This window comes from Thermobia domestica, chromosome 6 (genome assembly GCF_964235325.1).
Source record: "Thermobia domestica chromosome 6, izTheDome1.hap1.1, whole genome shotgun sequence".
NCBI lineage: Eukaryota > Metazoa > Arthropoda > Insecta > Zygentoma > Lepismatidae > Thermobia > Thermobia domestica.
Genome location: NC_137459.1, coordinates 125159655 through 125177437, shown reverse-complemented (window position 1 = coordinate 125177437; position 17783 = coordinate 125159655).

Genomic DNA, 17783 nt, shown 5'->3' with positions numbered 1-17783 from the left:
TGCTCATATCATATACCAGAAGAGGGAAAATTGATGTAAAATGGAAAATTTCGGAGGAAAATTCCTTTTCACACTTTGGGCCCTGTTTGAACGTATAGATCTCAAAAAACTCTGATAAATAGTACTTGATAGGATGAATGTGTGTGCCAAATTTGAAGTTTCTATCTTGAATACTAAGGGCGGGACCGCAAAAGACCATGATCTCAGATAAAAAAAAGAATTCCTGAGACATCCCTAATTACCCTAGGGTCATGTTTCACCAATCATTCTCTTCAGAATAGAACTGCCTTTCAGACGGTATGACTCACGTGTCTCCATCATGTATCTAAAGCGGGAAAATTCCGAAGAAAGGGATTTTTTGGTCTAAATATCCCTTTCTTCAACTTTTGCCCCTGTGAACCCCCTGTTTTAACGCAGAAATCTGAAAAAAATCTGGTAAATACTACTCGGCGGACCAAATGTTTGTGCAAAATTTCAATCTTCTATGTTCAAAAATAAGCCCGCCAAAAAATATACCGACAATGTCCCATATTCCCCTACACAGAAGTATATTTTGAAAAAAAAAATCCTGAGACATCCCTAATTACCCTAGGGTCATGTTTCACCAATCATTCTCTTCAGAATAGAACTGCCTTTCAGACGGTATGACTCACGTGTCTCCATCATGTATCTAAAGCGGGAAAATTCCGAAGAAAGGGATTTTTTGGTCTAAATATCCCTTTCTTCAACTTTTGCCCCTGTGAACCCCCTGTTTTAACGCAGAAATCTGAAAAAAATCTGGTAAATACTACTCGGCGGACCAAATGTTTGTGCAAAATTTCAATCTTCTATGTTCAAAAATAAGCCCGCCAAAAAATATACCGACAATGTCCCATATTCCCCTACACAGAAGTATATTTTGAAAAAAAAAATCCTGAGACATCCCTAATTACCCTAGGGTCATGTTTCACCAATCATTCTCTTCAGAATAGAACTGCCTTTCAGACGGTATGACTCACGTGTCTCCATCATGTATCTAAGGCGGAAAAATCCCGAAAAAAGATATTTTTAGTCTAAATATCCCTTTTTTCAACTTTTGCCTCTGTGAATCCCCTGTTTTAACGCAGAGATATGAAAAAAAATCTGATAAATACTACTAGGTGGGTTGAATGTTCATCCACAATTTCAATCTTCTAGGTGCAAAAGTGAGCCCGCAAAAAAAAGTATACCGACAATGTCCCATATTTCCCTATACAGAAGTATATTTTTTTAAAAATTCCCTGAAACATCCCTAATTACCCTAGGGTCATGTTTCGCCCATCATTCTCTTCAAAATAGAACTGTTTTTCAGATGGTATGACTCACGTGTCTCCATCATGTATCTAAAGCGTGAAAATTCCGAAGAAAGGGATTTTTTGGTAAAAATATAACTTTTTTCAACTCTTTGCCCCTCTGGATACCCCCCCAGTTTTAAGGCATAAATCTGGAAAAAAAATCTGGCAAATACTACTCGGTAGACTGAATGTTTGTGCAAAATTTCAATCTTCTACGTGCAAAAATAAGCCCGCCAAAAATAATGAACATAGGCTTAATAAGAGAAAATATATTTTTTAAAATTATGACGCCATCACCTCCTATGTCTGGACGCAGGAAGGTGTGAAATCATACGTAATGTCTTCTACAATGCCTCTAGACTTGAAAAACAACAACAACAACAAAAAAAAAAAAAAAAAAAAAAACGGACGAAAAAGCTCAAATAGAAAAGTTATAACGCAATGTACCATGAAACAACCGTATAGTACAAAATTGTTCCAGTATCCCCAAAGGAATAATCGTGGGACATATAACTTTATTGTTACTTATTGCAATTATTACTAGAACAGTTACTCATGAATAAAATTACGATAGGCATTTCCGGAAATCTTTGCCCAAAACAAGCGCACCATTTCAGTAAAACACCCTTTCTGGGATCTTAAAATGGGTAATGAATTAAGCCATACTGTAAATAGATAGATAGATAGAATAGGGCGGGCCGAATTTAAAAACCTTTTCCGAAAATCTGTTCGGCGAAGCGATTATAGAAAGTATCTTTTAATGGGCAAAGTGTACCAAACTTTTTTCAGAATTTTTAGTCAACGCCTCCAAGTTCCGCATCGAGGTTTTGTGGAAAAGGTATGCAACACACGCTACCAGGTACCGCATTTCACGTTTTGGGCTGTGCAAAATACATATATTCTCTTTCGTTTCAGATTCAACGTTAGGAACAGCTTTAACTATACGTAATCCATCTTCTCAGAGACCACTTTTGTGTAGTTCTTTTCTTAAATATGCAAAAGTTTAACGCTTAAGGCAAGAATGTTGCGTTTTCATATGTATATATAAAAATGGATCTGATTTTTTAGCCTAACAGTAGAGTTTTTTTTTCTTTTTGGCTGTAATGCAATTCATTATCAACATTTTCGATCATTTATTCTTAAGCCAAAATATCCCAGAACTCATAACTAGGAGGTTACTGCATTTCAGCCCTTTCAGCCTGTTTAAATATCTGACATGGCCTTGTGTCCTCACTTAATTGCTTTACTTTTCTAGATGGCATAATAGCATTTCGACTCAAATTTTGCCATTTCCTTGCGAAAAGCAAGGCACAGAGTATGAATCCGTCGTGACTTGTCGATCTACACACAGATTGAGAAGCTTGCGTCACCAAACGCACCATTCGGTCTACTGCTTTGGTATGGCACGAAAACGCAGTTATTTCTTCTCCGGGAAGTTGCACTAATCGCTAGTGCAGCACTTCAAGATGCAAGAGCCATTTCAACGGAGCGTAAAGATCTTGTTCTTGATAAAAATAAAAGGCCAGGACTGAAAATAGAAAATTCAGCCCAGCTGTTCAAGAAAATGACGACATTGATGGAAAATCTGTTAGAGGAGTTTTCTTCGATGGAAGAAAAATCCAGACCCAAACGCAAGCGAAAAAAGGGAAAACGTCGAAGAACACTTAACAATAGTGGAAGAATCAGGTTCAACAATTCTACTAGTTAGAGGACATCGCAACGTCCATTCACAAATTTCCGGATGAAAACGGAACTGATTTGTTAACGTTGGTAGCAGCCGGCTGTGACAGTACACCAATCAACACGGAAAGATTTAACGCGGCTCTCCTTGTTAAAAAAAAAAAAACTCAATCGAGAACTTCAATGGATCGTTTGTCTTCTTCACGCTAATGAACTACCGCTTTGTCACTTAATAAGTCATCGACGGAGGAATATCGGGTAAAAAAACACTTTCGGGGCCCATCAGAAGAAAGCTCGAAACCGCGAAGAAGCGTCCGTGGTAAATTGCCTTGCAATAAATCCGGACTGGTTGGATGAATTCGCAAAAGTTGAAGAGTTCAGTGCAAACCAACAGTATTTACTAGCAATGTTCTGAACAATTTTCATCACATTTCAACACCCTGTCCAAAGATCACTCCTTTCTTAGTCGAGACAGCGAAAAAACACAGATGTTTGCTCGTGTTTTTACTTCTGACCTGGAGTCAAATCATGTGGGACCCATTGACCCAACTTGTAGTGCTTCCCAAGTTGATGGAAGTGTTAACGAACGGTTTCTCCACTCACACTCAATTGTAGTCCCAGTTCCTCACATATCTGGCCATTGTTCGCCTCAATTGCTGCCTGAAGATTCTCATTTTGTACATGTGTTTGTCTTCCGGCACGTGGTGCGTCTTCAGGTATTTCGTCACGGTCCTTAAACTTGTTAAACAGCCACTGCTCTGTTCGCGTAGTAAAGGCACCCTCACCAAAGGCCTGCTATATCTTCCTCCTCGCTAAAGCGGCGTTTGACTCCAGTTTGAGCTCGTACAGCATACATACTCTAATAACCCAGACAACACGTACGTGTACGACACATGTGCACTATCCATGCATAAGCCGTACATTTGCACATGTGCATTTGTTTGGATGATGAACACATACATAACCCGTGCATAAGCCGTACACGTGAATTTGCGTGGATGAAGCACATATACATAACCCGTGTATGTGCACATGTGCATTTACGTGGGTTATGCACATGTACATAACCAGTGACTAAGTCGTGCATGTGCACATGTGCATTTGCATGGACAAAGTACACATTTACATAACCCGTGCCTAAGTTGTTACATACACATGTGCATTTGCGTGGATGAAGTACAAGTACAGAACCCGTGCTTAAAGCCGCTATGTGCACATGTGCATTTGCATGGATGAAGTACACATTTATGTAACTCGTGCTGTAGCCGTTATATACACATGTGCATTTGTGTGGATGCAGCGCACGCACGTAACCCGTGCTTAAGCCGTTATGTACACATGTGCATTTGCGTGGATGCAGCGCACGTACAGAACCCGTACTTAAGCCGTTATGTGCACATGTGCATTTGCATGGATGAAGCACACATTTATATAACCCGTACTTAAGCCGTTATGTACACATGTGCATTTGCATGGATGCAGCGCACGTACGTAACCCGTGCTTAAGCTGTTATATGCACATGTGCATTTGCATGGATGAAGCACACATTTATATAACCCGTCCTGTAGCCGTTATGTACACATGTGCTTTTGCGTGGATGCAGCGCATGTACATAACCCATGCTTGAGCTGCATGTGCACATGTGCATTTGCGTGGATGAAGCACATTTAAATTACCGGTGCTTAAGCCCTTGTGTGCACATGGATATTTGCACGGCTATTGCACGTGTGTATGAGACGTCCATATAACCGTGCAAGTGTATAATTTTACTTTCATTCTTTTACTCTCATTCTCATCAACAGAAGGTAACCTCCATTTTTGGTAGGTGTCGTTTTTTCTCCAGGCGGTGTTATAGAGATTTTTCGACGAATAACAGCTGAATGATTGTAAAAACTCCATAACGTCCACTGAGCTAGGATACAATTTCAACAGGTGGCAGCATTGTACTGATGTAACTACAGTCAGACAGTTCATAGGTTTACAAAATTATTTTCGTGACCTATTACAGCAAAATATGTTGCGTTATTTGTTACTTGGCAAACATGTCAAAGATACTACCTGAAGCTTTGCTTCTTGCAAATAATAAACTCCAAAACTAAAATTCTCACTGACAATTATTAGTTACTTGTTATATACTTTGAAGGTGATGTCTTTGCAGTTATAGATGGTGTTACTGCGTAAGACACTAAATATATAAACTCCTTTTTTTCGTTGCATCTCGAATTTGCTTTTACATCATCTCTGTACTGCGAGGAAATCACCTGTGCACTACATGTAAATCATCTGGGTACTGCTTCAAATCACCTCTATCGTACATGTAAATTATCTGGGTACTGCGTGTAAATCACCTATGTGCTACGTGTAAATCACCTCTGTCCTACATGTAAATCACCTGAGTACTGCGTGTAAATCACCTGTGTGTTACGTGTAAATCATCTCTGTCCTAAATGTAAATCACCTGGTTACTGCGTGTAAATCACCTGTGTGCTACATGTAAATCACCTGTGTGCTACGTGTAAATCACCACTGTCCTACATGTAAATCACCTGTGAACTACATGTAAATCAAATACGTGCTACTTGTAAATCACCTGCGCGGTAGGTGTAAATCACTTGTGCAGGACGTGTACGTGTGCATTGCACATGTTCTGTGCACGTGAAGATGTTGAATAGAACCTGGCATGTATATGTGCATTACATGTACAGGCGTGCATTTATACAGATGATGCACATGTTGCATCCGTACAATTGTACATGTACTATACGGATACTGTACGTGCATTGTGCTGTCTGGGAATGCTCTGTGGAGGTCCGATGTTCACTCTGTCCTTACGCAATTTCACGGTGTAACTCTACTGCCACAACTAGGTAGTATGTTCGATATACCCTCAGCAACAAACGACCTTCGCCTTATCTCCATTCCCGTTTGGGTTTGGGTCAATTTGTCTGAAGTGGTACAAAGATGGTGGAAATGGTTGCTCGACCATCTCCAAAAATTATAAAAATTATAGTGTTACGAACCGTGTGTATGAGAAGGTCGATAACATCATTCACGTTGTCAAAGGTGCAAGACCTCATACGTATTCTCGTATACGCATAAACGAGAATGTAAGAGCAGACTTACGAATACAATATTTTCACTATCACTCAAAATTCCTTTCAATATGCTGTGCACTGACAATAATTACTTATGTTCGTACTCTCATTCCTAAATGTTTCACATCGTATTTTACTTATAAATTTTCTGTTTGGTAGAACCATCTGCTCGAGTAAACCCGCAAAATTCTGTAGAGACTATGTGTACTTACCGGAAGCACACATAAGGGAATAGGAATACAATTATGCAAGTAGTTAGCCCTAACGTAACCTAACATAACCTAATATCAACAGAAGTAAGCGAAATTCTATTATGTTTTCGAAAATACGGCTGGGCAGCTTTAACTAAACATAGGCCTTATTGTGCAACGGCATTATTCTATGTGCAACAAACTGCTTATTTTGAATGGTGCAGGTGTTGTGTTGGCGCACCACATTTTGAAAGATTTACAGGTGAAATTGAATGCTTTGTATGAAAATACATATTTATAAGGAACACATTTCTGATGGCGACAGAATTTTATATAAAGTAATACAGATGTATTTTAGGTTTACAAGTGTATGGTTCCTGGTGTAAAATCATTATAAATGATTAACAATGGATTAAATAACTGAGTGCATATGCAAGATAACTCTATTAAATGTATTTTTCCCACAAGCAGTATATTTCTGTGCAGTGCATAGAATATGTATTTTATGTTTAGAAGTGTAGTGTTACTAGTTTGAAACTATTACAAGTGCTATTGAAACTCGTATTTTTCGAAAACTCACTTCTTTTCAATATAGTCGCTTAGGCATGTACCCACCATCCTTGACGCGCCTGTTCCTTTGGGACGCATACCCTTGTTACCGCACGGGTCCATCAACTTTGCTCTGCTCTGATTCCGTTAGATAGCAGTCGTGCTTTTTAGTGCCCACCTAGCTCACTTGTCAGGTTGATTTGTGTTGTTCTACTGTTGTTTTTATGCTATACATCGGGAAGCTGTATTTATACGCACATCGAAAAAGATTTTTTTTCTACAATTACTGCTGGTAGCAAACTTGAATTTTATCTAAGACAGGTGAGATATGTTTATGTCGCCCAGTGGAAATCTTTTAGGAGACAATAAGAAGGAAATTAGTGAAAGAATTAGAATTTTACAAAAATTATTTCGAGTGGTGCACCGAAAGTAAACCTGCACATTTTGAATTTAAGAAAAATAAACAAGTTATATGAAACAGTATACCTATACAATTTACGTACTTTGGAAATGTTACATATTTAAGTAATGCATAATGGCAATTGTGAATACCTTCTTTATACCTGCATTAGAATTCTGTCAAATGTGGTACTACTTATTGTTGCACATAATAATAAGGGTATTGTGCATATCGTAAAAATCTAGGTCACCATATTGTGGCTCCGAATGTAGCATTTCCTTGGGTAAAAAAAGGAAAGAAAGAAATCGGCCTCTAATTCATTAAAATACGATTTATGCGCCTTTATTCTTCTCCATCTTTTACCACACACACATTGAAAAGAAGTCCAAATGTAGGTTATAAATAGAACAGTAAGCATTACGTCCAATGTACCATGTCTATAAGTGTAGTGTTTTATTAGAAAATGAAGTCCGAAATGAACTTACCAATCTTTCACTACCAGAAATATTGTTGATACAGCAATCCACCGTATAATATGCTGTATTTAGTTAAACTTACCATTTTGTCTTCCAAGACACATTTCTTCACTACTAAGAAAAAGCCAAACCCTAACCAAGAATAGTGAACGTAACTTCAGATAACCGTTTTTTGCAAACGAGTTAATAATTGTTTAATAGAGTCGCGCTGCAGTCGAATATAAACAGAGCTAAAAGCGTTTCATCATATTTTCTTGTCACTTAGCCGATTTATTTCAATTCTTGTCCATTTTCCACTTTTTTATTTAAAATTAGATAAATTAATCCTCTGAATTCGATTATAAATTAATTAAAAGTAAATCAGGCTGATAATTACATTCATTGCAAATTATCAGTAAGTTAGATGCGATAGTAAACTAGTTGTAGATTGTTCCATTTCATGGCATACACAGAGCGTGGTATTCGTGTTTTATTCTACCCCCTTTAAGAATATATCATGAAAAATATACTTCTACCGCAATTATTCCAGTGTACATTGATCGTTTAGGAGGCGAATCGGCCCCTTTCGAACGATTGTTCTGAATCCGCCAGTGGCAAGAGCTTGTACCTATATACAACAGCAAATGAGGCTGAAGCGACACTACATCTCCAGCCAAAATCTCACTATCGATGTTCCGCTAGAGATTGCATTCCTTCTGTAGTAAAATTATCTTTTGGCTACGAAAGAGCTTATTTTAATAATTCTAGGTACGTTAGATTTTTTAGTGATGTTTTAGCGTATACCGTACCCATGATAATAGAAACACCTATTGTGCTGAATGTGAATTTAATTCTCCGGATGCTCACTAGATTCTTACATTTTCATACGTTACTTTCAGCATCCAGTATTAGGTTTAGAAACAACAATCATAATTCTGGAGAAGATAATAAAATACAATTTAAATATTTCTTTATTTCTTGGAATATGCGTTGTCTGAAGTTAAATTGAATTTATAATTCTTTCTCAAATATTCAACAGAACCAACAAGTATATTATTAGTATACATAAAGAAAAAGAATAATTAACGAACTGTGCATTGAAGATATGAAATTGTAACTATTGAACGATATAATTTATCTTACCTAATAAGGAGGTCTTTCTTAGGACTAAATAATGAAAAATGAGAAAAAAGTGATCGTAATTTTCTATAGAATCCTTCTGCAAAATTACTTCAAATCAACTTCCATTCTTTCCTTTCTTCATTTGTTTCCTGTTAATTTTCTTGAGGATGTGCCAGTTGAAGGTACCCCTACGTAACAAATACAGAGCAACGTTAGATATGCTCCATGTCCCCCAAATCCTTTTCTTATCTTTGGTACAGGAAAATATCACGTTCCTCTGAAGAGGTACATTGTTTTTTAAGAAATAGAATTCGTATTACTTTATAAAAGTAATGTCTGCGGAGGAACAACAGGACAATCGGAACTTATAGAAATTTTGTAGAAAAACAATTTAAAAGGATCGAAGTCATTTTATACCACCTAAGATGACAGGAGAGGTTATTTGAAATGTTTTACTCATTTTATACTTACATAGGACGCAGAAAAGGTAATTTGAAAAGCTTCAGGTCATTTTATATCCACTTCGGACGGTGCATGTGCCCCGTTGTTCCACTCAAGTCCACACAAATGGCAATCTTACAGTAATTACTGAGAATCCATTTTCTTCAGCAGTTTACACCCCCCTTGGATACAATAACACAAAGAAATAAGCATGTATTAAGATTTACGAAGATGAAATGAAATGAAATTTTTAAGTTTTACGTCCCACGCTTATGCCGGTTAGGCTAAAGGAGACGGTGATGACGAGAGATGAATGAAATGGTGGAATGAAGAAAGTGAGAGGAAGCGGAAGAACCCGGGAGAAATCACGAGCACGGTGTTTGTCCACCACAAAGTCCACACGGCTCGAGCTGGGATCGAACCAGGGACCCCAAGCACCGGAGGTAAACGCTCTACCACTTTTTTTATTTTTCCTTACTTATTTAATACTTCAATCACTTTTCAACACTACTAGACACGACAGGGACGCGAACACAGAAACATCGAGAATAGTTAACATTCTACCTTTGCTCTTTAGCTCAGATTCATTGGGCTTTACCTCGCAATCGTCAGCCTATCGCCTCAGACCACTCCTTACACCCACCGGCTACCACTGACTCATTGCGCCCCCTAATATTTACGAAATGAAATCATTGAGTTTTACGTCCCACGGTTTTGCCGGTTAGGCTAAATGAGACGGTGATGAAGAGTAATGAATGAAATGGTGAAATGAAAAAAGTAAGAGGAAACGGGAAAACCCCGAGAAGACCCACGCACAAGGTGTTTGTCCAGCACAAAGTTCACTTGGCGGGGGCTGGGATCGAACCCGGGACCCCAATTACCAGAGGTGAACGCTCTACCACTGAGCCACCGTGGCCCCCCTAATATTTACGAGTACATAAAAAAGTCACACTTACTTTTTAAGGATATGGCATTCAATACTTGAACCCTCCTGTCTTCAAATTCAACATACGCCACTACTAACTGGAATTTAGTGTTTTATATTTTTTTTAAACATAACACAATAGATTGGTTTATTGCAAGGTTGTTGAAAATCTTAATCTCTGTTCATTTGTTTCACTTATTCTCCGCATAGTGATGTATGAAGCTTTTGGAATAAATGTAAGAGATTTTCTTTTCAAAAAATGTCACTAGAGGTAAGAAGTTTTGTTTTCTAAAATATGCAGACGTTTATCTAAAACTGGTGACCATTTTCTATGATATTTCTGAAATAAATGGGTTAATTATGATTCTCTTAGCATAAGCTGATTTGAGGAATATTAATTGATAGTAAGTCAGATTAGAGACCTAAAACAAAGGTTCTCAATTAATATTTTCTACAACCATGTTAGAAATAAAGCTGAGTCTCAGTGAAACTTTACTTCCAGTCACACAAGCAGGTTTCCGTCCAGCTTTCTCCATAAATGATCAACTACTTCGACTCACAACGCTCATTACTTTACACTTTAATTCAGCTAATCCTTCCTGTTTAGTTTTGTTTGACTTGGAGAAAGCATTCGATAAAGTATGGCACCAGGGGCTTATATACAAACTTCTGCAATTTCAGCTCCCTATCTCCTACATTCGCCTCATTTACCATTTCATTACAAATCGTATCACCTATATCTCAGTACGAGGCAGTTTGTCCCATCCCATCTTTCTGTTCTCTGGAGTACCACAAGGGTCAGCCTTGTCTCCTTTACTATACCTTCTGTATGTAGCTGATATGCCCCGCCTGCCAGATCAGGTCCATCTCTTCCAATATGCGGATGACACGGCCCTTTTCGCACTTGGAGCAACTATCCAGCAGCTCAACATTAAGTTACAGACTGCTATTAATCGCTTTCACACTTGGTGCACTCTTTGGCGGCTTACTATCAATGCAGCTAAAACCCAAGCCATCATATTCCTACCACCCAGAAGAACTTCCAAAGTCCGCAGAAATCCACGCAATCTCTCTCTGTATGTTGATGGAGTGCCTATTCAAATCAGCAATACTGTCACATATCTGGGAATTACCTATGATCGCCACCTTACTTGGTCCCAACACCTGAAAGTCATTACTACAAAAGCCTATAATAGACTCAATCTATTGAAACGATTGACTGGTACCACCTGGGGCCTTAAAGCACACACCATCCTAAATACCTACAAGGTATTCTTACGACCTGTCCTTACATATGGATTTACTGCTTGGATAGCTGCACCCACTAAGTTCTACAATAAACTTTTAATTCTGGAACGCCATGCTTTCCGTATAGCGTTCCGCATTAAGCTGCCTAGTCCTACACAGGAACTATATCGCAAAATTACTTTTCCGACTTTACAATACTACCTAGAAAAGCTGCGGCTAACATTTATCACCAAACGCTTCGAAACACGACATCCTTTATTACAGGACACAATGCGTTATTTAGCACTTCATCCAACACCTCACCGTTATTATCATCCTCCACTTTCGCTCCTCTTCACATTATATCATTATACTCTACCACCGTTAGACCCTGCTTTACTTATAATCACAGATTACGTCATTCATGAACATCTTCCTCTCATTCACCCATCATTTCCAGCACAGTGATTACCATTTTTACTAACATGGGCCTCATTCGTCTTCATCATTGCCTAGAGTAGCCCCTAGGCTGCAGATAATCTCATTTGTCTAATTATTATCATCCACGTGTTGTCTTGTGTATGCACCTCACCACATCTTTCACTCCCATTGCTATACTTGTACATATCATGAATTCCATACCTAATGATCATTCTCATTTTGTTATCCTTTATTTGTTTACAATATATTGTATGTTTATTTTCCTTGTGTATATACCTGCACCAAATGTTAAGGATTAATGTTCCTAAAGTCTCCACCACCAAAATTTCTTATTTATGTAAATGTTGTTGCTAATAAAGTTTAAAATCGCTTAGCCCATCTAACATACTCATTCCATAGTTAACCATCAAGTCTCTTTCCTAAAAGAGGGCGTAACCCTCTGCAAGGCTGCTAGCCCGTAAGGCTAGCCTGTAAATAAAAATAAAAAAAAAGTGAAACTTTAGCTAAAAACAAGAGCATGAATCATTCTTTTATTATTTTTGCAGAGGCGCAAATGGGCAACTTAAGTCCGCGTCTCAAATAATCCTTAATATTTCTCTTTACTATATTATGCTACTTGTAAAGCAAAGCGGGTGTAAGATGTTACCAGAAATTAACTGGAAAATTATGAATAAAGCGACACTAAATGATCATTTAGAATTTAGCTTTAAAATTTTCTAATGACTATATACAAGAAAATCATACTGTTCTCCAGTGGTATGCAGAAGTCTTACTGGAAATAAACGTAAATTGATGAGAATTAGGTTATGTTATTATTATTATTATTATTATTATTATTATTATTATTATTATTATTATTATTATTTTATATTTATTATTATTTTATAATTATTATTATCACATCTCTAACATCTAACCTATGCCAAGCATAAGTGCCGGAAGTTCTATAAAAGGGCTCTGTTCGTCCGTCTGTAGAACCAAGCCCGTATCCACGGGGGTCTAGGAGATCCGCTCCCCAAATGTTTACAGCTCCCCTAAAATTTTCACGGTAGACTTGCAAATGAACTATAATATGGAGATGAAATATAATATGGTTGGATATGAAATATAATATGGCCCTTATCCACAGGGGTCTAAGGGGCCGGACCACCCTTAACATCTACCGCCCCCCAAAGTTTTTGGTCTGGCTACCGGCCTGCTGTCAACAGGTATGAGAGGCAAGACGGTAATGAATATCGAGAAGCGGTTGTTTGCAAACGATTCAGCGTGTCAAGACAACATATCACACACCCGGTGGAAGATTGTTACAACTCGAGAAATGGAAATTTTGAGTTATCATCGCGCAAAAGAGAATAGAGAGAGAGAGAGAGAGAGAGAGAGAGAGAGAGAGAGAGAGAGAGAAGCAAGCTCTACCTGGTGGTATTTTCGCATAAACGTAACTAAACAAATTAACTCATAGATGGCAGAAATAAAAGTATTCCAGGGAGCAATTTTGAAAGAATAACAAACTTTTAGTCCCGTTCCCACAAATGTGTATTATTCACTTGTAACAGTCTTGTACTGGGTATGCGATATCATGATCATTCACAACACTGTACGAAACCGGAAGTGGTTTAAAATTACTATTACTTCCGGTTTCATGCTGAATTCCATAGAGGAAAAACTGGAAAAAATATTAAAATTCGGTTTCTTGCAGTCCACTTATCGTCTCAAGAATAGATCACAATCCCTCTGTTGAAGCTCTATTCAAATTAGAAGTGCTTCAAATTAACCATTTCCAGTGTTAATTTTTATCCACATACAGCAAAAACGGTAATAGAAAGGGAGAAGCGGTTTCCTGGAAACGATTTAGTGTCTTAAGACAACACACTATCACTACTAGCAAAGTTCTACCCAAAGCGAAAGTGGTTCAAACTTACTACAACTTAGTTTCAAAACTCATTTTAAATGTTGTTGTAATATGTTTTACATGAGGTACCGTTATCACAAGTCACCTAGTAGCTTTCTGTTAGCAGCCATTTAGAAACACGAAATAAAATGCCGATTTTCTAAATGGCTAGAAATCGAATGCAGATACGTTAGTCGTGATAACGGTATTTCATGTAAAATAATATTGTCTAGGGCGCTCTTATTCCACATTTTAATTATCTTTTATCTATTTGAACATATCATATAATTACTGCAAAATTAGCGGTATTTTAATTTCGCCGTGATGGGGAGTCTTAAGAGGGGAATATGTAATTTTACAACATAATTTAGCTAAGACTGGTGAAGATTTTGGAAACAAGGTTCAATCATAAGAAATCGATGTTGTTTTGCAAAAGAAGTTTATCAATGAGGCGAGATGTTTTCGAGAGTTAATAGATAGACCTGGTGATATTTTTACGGAAATTGCTGGATGTAAGCAAACAATAGCATAAAACACACAAGACATAGAACACTTATGGGGTAAAGTAAACAACCAGGAACGTTGAGTTGATTTTGAGTTTAACGTCTCGTTCAACAGCGAGGTCATATGAGACGTAGACCTACTGATTCACGTGGAATACGAACCACGGGCAAACGTGCGTACGCTAACCGCTTAGCCACAAAGAGCACAAAAGCAGGAAAGAAACACTATGGAAGCCAATATCAGATACTAAAGATTAAAGAACGTTAAACAGAGTGCGAAAAAGAAATTAAAAGTAGAATAGTCAAATTGCACAAGAGCAGTTAGTGTTGCTTAGGCAGATTAATAAATTAGAGAACGATGTTCGTAGAATTAGAAAAAATCAAACAACTACGATACCGAAAGAACGTAATTAAACATTTTAATATGATGGTTACAGTGAACGTTATAGATCAAATGATATGCGGTCTACTAGGAATGGTAGTTTAGTTGATAATAGGGAAAAGGAAACTTATAGAAAAGTTCGAATTAATAATATACAATATTTGTGTCTGATTTTCGATGGTTACGGAACTGGAGCAGGTTGGAGACTACACACATCCATGAATGATTAAGAAGACATGTGTGAATTACTTGCGAAATGCTGTGTAGGCGCTGTAGTGGACAGAATAATGGTGGGACAGATGACTGATTCATCCTACAACAGGTGTTTAAAAACTCCCACACACATGTCAATGCAGTTGTCAACGCGTTGGAAGGTGTATTGTGTTGCACATCGAACATCGTCTCGGCGGGCTTTAATGCGGTCAATAGCTTCTTTGATGCAAACAACAAGTTCTTCACGTGTATCCACTTTTGTAGCGTACACATCCACCTTTAACCAACCCTATAAACAGAAGTCTAATGGGGTTAGGTCGGGTGATCTTGGAGACCAGTTAATGAGTCTGCCACGGCCTATCCACCGTTGAGGAAATGTGTTATTCAGATACTGTGATACTTGTTTGGTACAGTGAATCGGCGCCCCATCATGTTGCAAATACATCTGCCGTCGCACAGTTGGGCCAAGGCGGACAAAATGGAATGTCATGAAAGTCACAATTTGGGCGATAATCTATACATTTTCTATAGTAAATGAACCGAGGAATTCGGTTGTGATAATGATTTTGCAATTAGCATTCTTTTGCAATTAGTAAATCGTATATAAAACGCAACAATGTTGAATTTGTTGAGTTCACGTAGGTTTATTGAAAGGTAAAATAAAGTTTTGCTTTATGGAAAAAAAATAGCTGCCCTAACGTGACTGATGTGAATACAGGCAAGCATGGGACAAACAATTGGTTCGGAAAAAAAAGTTACATAGGAAGGGTAATTTAAGCAAAATAGTGAATTTTTCAAGGTATTGCACACATGTCTAGGTTTATAGAAAAAGTTCCGCTGAACTCCGCTCTAATTAAAACGTTTTCATGAAACTATTGTAGTAAACTACTTTCTCTGTAAATTGCATCACAATATGCCGTAAAATGTAGCCATAGCACCGTTGTAAGCTGGCTGACTGCGTTAAGAAAATCCAGTTCCCGTGGAGCAACATAGTAGGGCAATAAGGCCGTGTGCAGCGAGCACTATAAAGTCAATATTCTGTCATGAAGTTTCTATTCAGTAGTTACAGTAGTTGTTTCAGTGAGAGTGTGCGCTCTTTCCGCATAATGGAAAAAGTAGTAAAATATGTCGAACATACTACCAGAAACTAGCCATTTTAGAAAGACATGCATTCCGCATTGTCTTCCGCATTTCTCTCCCCAGCCCAACCCGTGATTTATATTCCTTAATATCATTTCCTATACTCAGCTACCATCTTGAAAGTCTCCGCTTAAAATTCATCACTCAATGCTACACTCATCACCATCCTCCTCTGTTCGAAATTATGCACCATCTTGCACTTCACTCATCACCTGCACGCTACCATAATACTCCACTTCATCTTCTCTTTACATTATATTGTTACACAGTCCCTCCAGATCATCTCGATCTCCAGATCCTCGAAGACTATCGTTTGCATGTCCATCTACCCCATCTTTTTCCACCCTATGCACAGTGATTCCATTTCACTAACAGGGTTCACCTCGTCTCCATTAGCCTAGAGCTACCCCTACGCAGAAGATAACCTCATTCGTCTTTCTAACAAACCTATGTTGTGCTGTGGCGTTACTGCACAGTAAGAATCTCATGTCTTAACAGGAAACCCATTTTGTCTTCATTACGTCCAGAGTCGCCTCTGGACAGAAGATAGATCACACTTGTCACACTAACCATTACCTATGTGTTGTGTTGTTACAATGCACTTCATGATTCTCATTTTCATTCTTCCTTCTCTTCTCTCCTGTTTCGGATGAATAAATAAATGATAAATAATAAACCTCTTAGACCACCTACATTTCCCTCAATTCAATCAGTCAAATTAATGCACTTACCCGAAGAAAGGGCACAGCCCTTTAACCGGGATGACGGACCCCAAAAAATTTGGTGTTATAGGTGGTGTTACTGCGTAAGGCACCAAATATATAAACTCTTTTTTTTTTCGTTGCATCTCGAATATGCTTTTACATCACCTCTGCACTACGAGGAAATCACTTGTGTTCTACATGTAAGTCATCTGGGTACTGCGTGTAAATCACCTCTGTCGTACACGTAAATCATCTGGGTACTGCGTGTAAATCACCTTTGTGCTACATTAAATCACCTTTGTGTTACGTGTAAATCATCTCTGTCCTACATGTAAATCACCTGGTTACTGCGTGTAAATCACCTGTGTGCTACATGCAAATCACCTGTCTTACATGTAAATCACCTGTGTGCTACGTGTAAATCACCGCTGTCCTACATGTAAACCACCTGTGAACTACATATAAAACGAATACGTGCTACTTGTAATTCACCTGTGCGGTAGGTGTAAATCACTTGTGCAGGACGTATACGTATGCATTGCACATGTCCTGTGCACGTGAAGATGTTGAATAGGACCTGTGACGTATATGTGCATCACATGTACAGTCGTGCATTTATACAGATGATGCACATGTTGCATCCGTGCAATTGTAAATGTACTATACGAGTACTATACGTGCATTGTGCTGTCTGGGCAGTCCATTTCCAAAGTGTTATTCAAAGATACAGTGGTTGAAACTGCCATTAAGGTGAAAATGCGAAGGGTAGCGGCTGTCAGAGTATCGACTATTGAATCTGGATTCATGTTGGTTAATTTCCCCTACTCATCTGTTGAGATATTGAAGAAAAGTTGCGTGTTTCAGATACATCTAGATACGGGACGAAAATGTGTTGTGTCCACTACGAATGACCTATGGCCTCCGTTAGATACTTGCACTTACTGTAAACTGATGGTTGGAATGTCAACGATCTGAAGCACTGTGATCTGATCAAAATGATGCTATTTATTCCACCCATTCTACTGAAATCTAAAATCAGATCATAACACTGACAATATTGATACAATGTATTGTTTGTAGTGCTGTAACGATTTACGTCATTCAACCTGCAGT